Source organism: Heloderma suspectum, chromosome 3 (assembly GCF_057233095.1).
Source record: "Heloderma suspectum isolate Gila_16-S chromosome 3, 16-S_ref, whole genome shotgun sequence".
NCBI classification, from domain to species: Eukaryota; Metazoa; Chordata; class Lepidosauria; order Squamata; family Helodermatidae; genus Heloderma; species Heloderma suspectum.
Window position 1 is genome coordinate 58,366,792 of NC_139460.1, and position 10,661 is coordinate 58,377,452.

General features: G+C 45.3%; 1 long non-coding RNA gene across 2 annotated transcripts; it reads right to left on the reverse strand.

The window, feature by feature from the left end:
* Positions 1–1,295: 1,295 nt before the first annotated feature.
* On the reverse strand, positions 1,296–10,436 carry LOC146349724 (uncharacterized). 2 transcript variants are annotated; one of them, XR_014789069.1, is made up of 3 exons: positions 9,522–10,436; positions 3,398–3,444; positions 1,296–2,250 (listed from the first exon to the last, which is right to left on the reverse strand). It is a non-coding gene; the product is annotated as an uncharacterized LOC146349724 (long non-coding RNA). The 2 variants fall into 2 exon arrangements; XR_014789070.1 differs by lacking the exon at positions 9,522–10,436 and adding an exon at positions 5,708–7,343.
* Positions 10,437–10,661: the final 225 nt, after the last annotated feature.

Here is a 10,661-nt window from a genome sequence, read left to right on the forward strand (position 1 = left end):
CTTCCATTTTATTGTTGGAGGGCACAATCCTATTGGGATAGGCAGCCGCCTCTGAACTTGGAGGCGACCGCCTATCCAATGCATGGCAGGAGAAGCGTGGAGGGGATCGTCCCCTCTGCGCTTCAGCTGCCTTGCATTTATGGCTAGATAGCCGATTTTGACTGTCTAGCCGTGGGACCTCGGAGCGCGGGAAGTGGCAGGGGGACGACATGTAGGATGTGTCACACCAGCATTTCCGACTTCCCCACCCTGACTTGCCCCCAGGAATGCCCCTTTTTTGCTGCTCCGTGCTCCTCTTCTGAGCAGGGAGCGTGGGGCTGTTCTGCGTTGCCTACGAGGGGTGGAGGGCAGTTCTAAGGGAACCGACCTTGGAGCGCAGGCTCTGAGCCTATCCTGTGGCCATCTAGCCACTGACTAGCGGCCATAGGACTGCGCCCTTAGAGACGTACTTTAAATCATTTATTAGAATAGTAGTTTTCCTCCCCTCCCCCCCCTTACTTGTTAAATAAGTTCTCATTTTATAAGTTGCTCACTAGTTTCCCGCCCCATCTTTTCTCAGGGAACAGGGGTCCTGGTGAGGTGGAGGCACTGCATGGCAGTTTGGGGTCAGCATTTTTCTCCTTCACCCATCCCAATATTATATGAACCCAGGTCCCACAGTTTCCACCACCAGTGTGGTTACACACATCTATACAGACTGAGCATCGGATGGGAGTTCACAGCATTAAGACTCCAACAGATTCCTTCTTCCCATCAGATGTCTCAAATCCATTGTGCCATAGGGTTTCCTGCAGAGAGCGAAATCATCTCTGTCTCCTTTTAGACCTACTTCCTGCACAGCCAAAACTACAGGTTTTGCTTGCTTCTATTCTCACAGACCTCTGAATTAACACATTCCTTAGAGAGGGGGAAAGAGAAAGGTAAGCCCCCTTCCAGAACAGACTACCTAGGGCCATCTCTGAGGACAACCACCACTCAGCTAATCTCCATAACAGCAGGGAATCTGCCAAGCTAAACTTGCCCAACTGGTTTAGTAGTCTCTCTTTTCACAGTCACAGACTCACAAAGTTGAGGGCAGGATCCTTTAGAGATCATTAAGACTAACCCCCTGTGATAGAAGCTGATACTTTTCCCAACTCCCTTTATGAAGGAACTCTCCAATCAAAATCCAGAGCCAATAACTGTGGTAGTAACCCCAGAGTGTTTAGGCTATATGGGGCCAAGGGGGCAGGAGGGACATATCCATCTCCCTGGGGGGGGTAGGTGAGAAATCCCAAACACTTGCCAACCAAATTAGTTAAAAAGTTAATGTTTATTAATACAAAGATTTATACAAAAACAATAAGCAGAGGGTACAAACAAGAAAACAAACCTAGCTTTTACTCTATATATCCTGCATATTTCCAGCACTTACTCTTTTATGACAGTAGCCAGGAGATATTTTATTCATTATGTTTATACCCCACCTTTCTTCCACCATGTAATTCAAGGTGGCTACATGTGGTTCCCAGGTGGTCTCCCCTCCAAGCACTGACTAGACCCAGACCTGCTTAGCTTCAGCAAGGCAGGTGCCTCATGTGCCCTCAGACTATGACCTGGGACAAGAGAGAGACCCACCTGCTTCCAAGCAGGCTGGAAGGAAAGGAGAGCTAGCTGTTAGGTATCAACAAAAATACTGGGCCTGGACCCTGGTCCCAGCAAGTTGAAGATCTTAAAGAAGCCTCATCTGACAAAATCAGGTGTAGGGAGACAGCCCTATGCCACACGCTCCAATCTCATTACAACATGATAATGCTCAAGTCAACTCAAAACACTGAGGAAGGAACACAGTGCCGATCTTTGCAGAAAGTTGGAATATGCAATACGGTGCTAATCAGTGAGAAGAAAAACGTTGGTTGCATGATGTTTTTCATCCTAAAGGTTGCATATTCTATAACCTCCATTTCTGCAGAGGGTTCACTTTTCTGATAAAGTTCTCCATGGTTCAGCATTACATAAACAAGAGTATGTAACAAAAGTTTTCTTTGCAGGCCAGAGTTGGTGGATATTGATGACAGATCCATCACATTAAAAAAATTAATACTGCCCTGCTGGCCTTCTAGTAATTGGCTACATCATCACAGTCAGAGCTGCCATCCGGAAGATGTAGCACGCAAGGCACAGCACCCTGATGAAGTATGGATCCGATCCCTCATCAGAGACATGAATGATGCTAATATTGCAGCGTGGGGCATCCTTATAGCTACTGAACTGTAAAAAGAAGAAGAATACAATTGAGTAATATGGATAATTATGGGCAAAGAAGAAAGCCACTAACCACCAGAAAGTTCAGATATCAGTGATATTGTTAGCCTTCAATACTTCATAAAAATGAGCTACAGGGCCAACAGAGGCAAGGCTAACTCCGTCTGTATTGTCCTTCATACAGAAAGCACATACAGCCATAGCCTTTTGAATTCTCCTAAGCTCTGTCATTTAAACTGTCTAAAGTAAGTGGGTCGGGGGCAGGGGGATCTAGACTGGGATCATGGTGCTGCTATTAGCCCTAGTAGGGAAAACATATGTGGGCATGTATGTTTTTCCTAGCAGGGCAAATACCTGCTGGGGTTTGTATGTGTGATTTTCACTGGAAAAACAGCACAGGGGAAAGAGTTAAGCCTTCTCTCCCTGGGCAATGATCCCAGTCCAGATTCCCACCTTTCCCTGTTTGGCTGCTATTTTCAAAGGTTTAAAGAGATCCAGTATCCAATCACAGCTCTCCATTATCTCAGCTATTTTGTCCCTTGGTTCCAGCTCCTGTCTGAGAAGGAAACGTCTGCTGTTTAGTGACATTCAAGACTGCACTAGAATATTGTATTCATTTATTTATATAAAAAAATCTGAGCTGCTTTTTAGAGCAGAAAGGACCCCCAAGGTGGCTTACAATTTAAAACTATAAACAGTTTTGAAATTTAACACATCACACACAGCAAAATTAAGAACAGGAAAAAAACATCTTTTAAAAACAGAGCAGAACTAATAGATTTAAAAGGCACTTGAAAGCCATGGGGAATGAAAATATTTGCACAGCCCAACTAAGCTAAACAAAGAAAAGAGGACCAGTCTAACCTCCTTAGGGAAAGAATTCCAAAATTAAGATGCCATCACAGAGAAGGCCCTGTCCTTTGTTCCTACCAACCTAGCATCTCTTCTATCCTAGAAGCTCACAGGGCCATTTTCTTTTATTTTGTTTTAATTATTTTCCTTTAAATTTATAATTTTTACTAAGGGAGTAACCCAAATATGTAGAAAGTCCTACTTTATTTTTGGATAGCTCAATTTTTATTCCAAATCATTCACTGTTGGTGAATGATAACCAATTATTTAAGAAATGCCACACATATAGAAACCAACTAACCATGTTCATTTCATTTTGTGGGACTGATGATAAAATCTTGATTTTCACTGGAAAGAAAAAGAAAAGCATAGTATATTGATGAAATGATTTTATACAAAACATGAAACAGCACATGATCTCAGAATCTCGAGAGGGGGCTCAGCAATTTTATGAGTAGGCCAAACTGCTCTGAACTTATGATGAAGGAGGAGTTATTTTAAAATAAACAACCATTGTGCTGCCCTCAGCTCTGTACTGAATTAAAGTATAAGAAATGTATATGTTTATACTGTGGGTGGGGAGATCAAAGATCCGCCATCCAGGCCTGCTGTAGCTGGATCCTAGCAGTCTGAGATGAACTAGTGGAGACTTTCCTTTGGGTGGGAGTCTTTCCTTTTGGCCCAGCCAGCAAAGAAGCAGGAGGATCAGAAGACCTGGGAGAGAATACCCTGTTTTAACTAGGGATGGTGGAGAATTCCGCCACAGATTTCACCTCCCGAAATCCATGGCGGAACGGCCTGCCAACCCCCCACTCCCCTGCGGATCCCCCAGGGATGAGACTTACCTGGGGCGGATGTTCCGGACGGCGGTGTCTTCAGTGGCGGCTTCGGCAGCAGTGGCGGCGGCGGCTGGTCTTTCAACCGGCTGCCGCAGCCGCCATTTCCAATCTGGTCTTTTTTTTTTTTTTTTAACCCAGATGTGATAGGCTATGTAAAGACTTACGTAGCCTATCACGTCTGGGTAAAAAAAAAAGAAACAGCATACGCAAATGGTGGCGGCTGTGGCCGCCACCATTTGCATTCCTTATTTTTCGCCGTTTTAGTCTACGTAAATATTTACGTAGACTATTACGGCGAAAAAAGGTGGAATGCAAATAGTGTAGGGGGCGCTATTTGCGTTCCTTTTTTATTTGCCATTTTAGCCTACGTAAATATTTACGTAGGCTAGAATGGCGAAAAATGAAGGAACGCAAATAGTGCCCACTACGCGATTTGCGTTCCCTTTTTTTCCGCCGTTTTATCTTATGTAAATATTTATGTAAGATAAATCAGCGAAAAATAGGGAACGCAAATGGCGGCCTCTGTAGCCACCGCCATTTGCGTACGCCGTTGTTTTTTTTTTACCCAGACATGATAGGGTACATACATTCTTACGTAGCCTATCTCGGCTGCCTGGCTGGACGCAAATGGCGGCCGCTACGGCGGCTGCCATTTGCATCCACAGCAGCCCGTCTGCGGCCGGAAATCCGGCTGCGGACGGCCCTGGCCAGCTGCTCCATGGCCTGGCAGTGGAGTGGAGCCGGCTGTTGAGGATTCCAGGGGGAGGACCGGATCGCCTCCTCCCCCATCCCCCCCGTGAAAGATGCCGCAAAAAGGTAAATGGGTTTCGTACATCCCTAGTTTTAACTAGGGATGTACGAAAGTCACTTACCTTTTCGAAGGGTGACATTTGCGGTTGGGGGGAGGCGCTCCGTCCCTCCCCCTGAAATTCTCTCCGGCAGGTTCCACTCTGTGGCAATTCTGCAAAGCCGCTGGCTGGGGCCACCTGCAGCCGGACATCCGGCCGCTGGGCAGCCTGCACAGGGACGCAAATGGCCGTAGCCGCCATTTGCACTTCCCTTTTTTTTTTTGCTGTGATAGGCTACGTAAATACTTACACAGCCTATCACGGCTTCCGCAGGGACGCAAATGGCATCCCTGCGTTAGCCGTGATAGGCTATGTAAGTATTTACGTAGCCTATCACTGCTATAATGAAGAAGCGAATGGCGGCTGCGGCCACCATTCGCAAAGCAGCGTGAACGGCAGCAGGCAGGTGTCCCATTTTGTGCGTCTTTCACGGGGCAGGGGGGCTTCGTTCTGCCACGGATTTCAGGGGGCCGAATGCACTGGCATTCAGCCTCACCAAGATCCATGGCGGAATTCTCTGACACCCCTAGCCAGGCCTCACCCCTTTTTAGCCAGCATCCACCAATAATTCCCCACTGGACATAACCCTCACTTGTGACAACCTCCTTATTTCCTGTGGACTGTGAGTTATTTCTTTGTTGTTACGCTGAAAGGGACTGTTCAATAAAGAATTGTTTGTTGGATTTAAAGAGAGGGTTGAGTTAAACTGGCTGAAAAGTGTCTATACGTAGGGAACATAGGTATGGAGACAGCACAACCGTTATCCAAGAATATGAGTTTCATAAACATTGAGTAAACATATTTCTTAATAGTCATGAGAAGCTAATGAGAAACAAAAAGATATCTGAGACACAGAGGTCAGAGAGCTGAATATCTCTCTGCCCATGGGGAAAAGGGATAACTGAAGAGAAGGAAAGTTTTCACCTTGATGCCTTCGTATGAAACACAGCAAGCCGAGGCAGGTAACAGTAAGGAGAAGCTATGCTCTTATGGACGTCAGGGCATAATTAATCAACTTCTCATCCTTTTCAGGATTTTCTGTTGTATTTGTAGCTTCTTCAAATTCCATTTGATTATCTTGATCTATATAGATAAAAAGTCCTTTACACCTGAACCCAGTAAGAGCATGCTTTAGAATGCATTCAGAAGTGAAACTCGAATGCAGAGTTGCATTACTTGTAAGTGTGATTCCATCTGAGATTCATCACTTCTCAATATTCTTAACGCAAGCTTTCAAGCAAGAGCACTGTAATGGCAGTAGAAACAAGGGTCACAATGAAATGCCCTTCACCCCCCATTTCACCATCCCATTTGTGGCTGATGAAATGGTGGCAGCAGTTTGGCAGATGGGGTGAATTTCAGGGGTTGTGAGGAGGACTCACCACCACCACTCAGAGCTCCTCCCAGCAGCTGATAGCTGCCTGTTTTTCCCTGTGGAAGGCCCCTGTTAGAGTGATCACGTCGGGCTGCCTTTGAAAATGGTCCAGAAACTTCAGCTGGTCCAAAATAGGGCAGCAAGATTATTAACGGGGACTGGCCAATGTGATTGGATTATGCCAGTACTTTTTCATCTGCACTGGCTGCCAGTCCATGTTCAGGCCTGCTGGTCTTAACATTCAACATGTGCCGGTATTAACATTCAAAGCGCTAAACAGCTTGGGATCAGATTACCTGAAGGATTGTCATCTCGCATATATACCTGCCCAGACCCTGAGATTGTCTTCAGTGTCCCCTCTCTGGGAGTCCCTGCCAAATGAATGAGGTGGGTGGCTACTAAGAGGAGGGCCTTTTCTGTTGTGGCACCCTGGTTGTGGAATGATCTCCCCAGGGAGGCTCGCCTGGAGCCTACTCTTTTCGGCATCAGATGAGCCATTTCAGTTTTTCAGTTTCTGTTGTTTTTGGATCTTACTGTATTTTAAATCTTTGCACTGCTGCTGGGTTTTATTTTGTTTTTTGTTTTTATTTTGGGTTTATATTGTAGTTTTAAACCTTTAAATGTTTATATTATGTTTTATGGTGTTGTATTTTATGGTTTTCATTGCTGAGAACTAACTGCCCAGACAGCTTCAGCTATTGGGTGGTATAGAAAGTAATAAATAAAGAAATAATTAAGGTGCAATCCAATGCAGGTTTAAACAGAAAGAAGTCCTACAACTCCCAGCATACCCCACCTAGCATGACTGGATGGGGCATGCTCAGAGTTGTAGGACTTTTTTTTCTGTTTAAACATCCCTAGGATTGCATCTTCAATTAAAAAAAAAAACTTATTTAATGCTGCTCCAGATAAATAAAAACAGCAGCTGTCAGGAAGCTGGTAGTGCTAGTGAGCCCCATCCCTGCAAATTTGCCAGATGACTGTTTCCCTTTTGCATCCTCAAATTCAAGACTGAAGTTCCCCATTGAGAACTTTCAGCTCAGCCTTATGAACCAAAATGTTCCATGAAGCAGGTAAGTTGTTCTGGAGAGTACAAGCAGAGAATTGAAACCTAGCAGCCATTTTGAGGCAAATTCCTAGGGATGTTGGAGAATTCCGCCATTGACTCCAGTGAGGCCGGATTCTTTTGAATCTGCCCCCCCCGGAATCCATGGTGGAACAGCCTCCCCCCCGCCACCCCCCCCCGGAATGGACCTACCTGGTGGGCGGATGTGGCAGCAGCGGCTCGTCTTCCAGCCACTGCGGCCGCAAATGGCGGCTGTTGTAGCAGCCACCATTTGTGTGCCTGCATTAGGCCATGATAGGCTATGTAAATACTTACGTCGCCTATCATGGCAAAGTGCAGGGCCGCAAATGGCAGCCGCTATGCCATTTGTGCCGCTGCTCTTTGCCGTAATAGGCTACGTAAGTATTTATGTAGCCTATCATGGCAAAAGGCAGGGACGCAAATGGCGTAGTGGCTGCCATTTGCAGCCCTGCCTTTTGCCGTGAAAGGCTATGTAAATACTTACATAGCCTATCACGGCTTAATGCAAGGACACAAATGGTGGCCGCTACGACGGCTGCCATTTGCGGCCACAGCAGCCCGGCAGTGGCCGGAAGTCTGGCTGTGGTTGGCCCCAGCCGGTGGCTCCGCGGCCTTGCCACGGAGCAGAGCTGGCTGGGGAGGATTCCGGGGGGAGGGATGGATCGCCTCCCCCCCACTGCCAAAGCCCTGGACCGGAACCAGGTAAGGGATTCGTACATCCCTACGAATTCCCCAGCATTAAGCAAAGTTTGCTTGTTTCACATCAGTGTTTATCCACAGGAGCAGCTGTACCATTAAGGCAGTGGAATTTTTAAGCATTCTTCAGTATAAAGCCTAAAAATTCAATTTATCATGATATCAAGATGATTTGTCCTACCCAAATGAGATTTGACATGAAGAATCTTCCTCAGAATGTTATATTTTAAAAAAATCAAATGAGCAATGGTTGAAATTATAGCAGTTTGGGGTGCAATCTTATGAAAGATCAGATAGAAAAAAGTCCTACTACAGTCAGCATTTCCCAGTCAGCATAGCTGGCTAGGGAATGTTGGGCATTGTAGGATTTTTTTTCTGCCTAAACATGCATAGGATTGTGCCCCTAGGAGAGCAATCCTGTGCTCCCCAGACAGCATTTGGGGTGGGAGGGCATAGGATAGTTCGGTTTCCTGGATCTGAGCTCAGAGACAGGGCTCCAAGCTCGGAGCCAGGAAACCACGCTCCCCACCTGCACGTAGCTGGTGCAGAGAGAATCAGGAAATGGAGCATGGAGGTGGGGAAAAGGGGGTGTTCTGGGGGAGGGAAGGAGACCGGGGTGGTGGTCACACAACATTTCCTATGGCTGCCCCAGCCTCCTTCCCTCCCCCTCTGAAGCGCCGCTGCTAGATGGCAAAATCGCCCGTCAAGCAGAAATGTAGGGCGGCTGGAGCATGGAGCCACCATTCTCCTCTTGCCCTGCACTGGATACTCGGCAGCCTCCAAGTTCGGAGGCTGCTGACTATCTGCATAGGTTTGAACCCTAAAACATTTTCTTTGAGGCGCAGCACTCATTCTGTTTGCCATCCATTTTCTGACTACCCCAAACATACTTACAAATGTTCTTTTTGGCAGAACGTTTAGGGAAGTATCATTTAGATATGTGTTGACATTTTTTATTCCCATGTTTTTTTTCCTATGTTGTTCCTTTTAACTGTTTTCTTAAATTATGTGAGCAAAAACTCCATTACGATGTGGGAAATGAATAATATCACAAAGCAAGGGAATACAAAATTGAGTAATCTATCCTTATATTAGATAGAACATAAGAGTCCTGTATAAATAATCCATAAAATTAGTACCTATACTAGAGGGCAGTTAGGTAACACAACTGTCACACTGATGGCCCTCTGTTATTTGTTAAATATATATAAAAAAATTTCATCTAAAAACTTTTGTGTTCCATATAAAGGACCATGCCACAGTATGTCAAAGGTATTTACAAAACCAGAGACTTAGTAAAACACAAGATTAAAGCTTATTTTGTTTATGGTGGTGATGTGGGTTTCTTGAGTAAAAACAACAGAGACAAATGACCACGGGACAACAACTGCCAGGAGAATGAATGGATTACCAAAGTTCTATGTACCTAGTTTTGCATTATTTCCATCCACCTTTCTAGCCATAGCAGCAGCCTCCCCGGCAACTTGCTGAAATATTTTGCAGGCAGGATGAACGTTAGATAGGTGCAATTAGTGAAGTGGAGAAAGGCCATATTTGTCTGGATTATGTATGATACTTACCTTGAACAAAGACTTCGATTGCATGGCTCCCAGTTTTTTGTTCCCCCACAGTAGCCTCACACTGATACAGTCCGCTGTCATTCTTATTAATTGATGAAACATTCAAAACAAAATTGTTTCCATTTGTCCATGAAACTGTGTGCCTTTGTTCATGCTGCAAAATTAAGAATTTCTGCTCCACTTTGTTGTACCTATACCATTGTATTACAGGCTGATCCTGTAATACAATGCATCACGGGACAGTCTATAGTGACCAAATCACCCGAAGTTCTATTGTACTGGGTACCTCTTGGAACTGTAATAGTGGTGGTGCAGTTCTCAGTCTCGCTACCTGAAAGGGAAAGGTAGGGTTGAAATTATGTTTTGCATGGCTCGTATTTTTCAGCACTCTTTGCAGTAACTGTGTAATACCATTCATAGCTTCGTTAGCGTCTCATTGTTTTTTCCATTCATGCATGCATCTTTCTACAAATCTCATTTAAATGGCTGGAGATGATTATGGAGTTAATAATAGAGCTGTGCGCAAATGGCCTCTCAAAATTCTCCAGCCTATTTGTGGGCAGAGAAATGGGGGGGGGGGGTGCAATTTCACCGAATTTCTCCTAGGAGAGGAGAAATTCTCCAACAGTTTCTCACAGATAAGGCTCACTGTTGGCAGGGGTTGTAGCACAGGTTCTTTCTTTTTTCCCAAGGGTTTTTGGTTTATTGCATTGCTTCCGTAGGTGGCAACAGCATCAACTGTGTTGAGGCTTCCACTTTTTTGAGGCAGAATTTTGAATTTCTTTTGGTGGTATTTTTGAACGTACTTAATCACTGTGAGGTGGCCGAGGGTGCTGTGGGTGTTTTCTCTCTCTCTATTACACATCTTTCCATTGCTCTGATGCCTCCCAGGCCACCTGCACTTTCTGAACTGAAAAAGCCCCATGGGAGCAATTTCCTCATGATGTCTTCCTCATAGCTTTAACTGAAGTGTGTGAAGCTGAGGAGGCTACAGGCTGAGGAGGCTACATAGAGACTGTTATACAATGAAATACAGGACAATCACACACACACACTCCATGGCCACCTCGTAAGTAAAGTAAGGACAAGAACCCCAAACCCAACCCATGAGAATTTCTCCGAAATGTCTCCTCCTTTCAA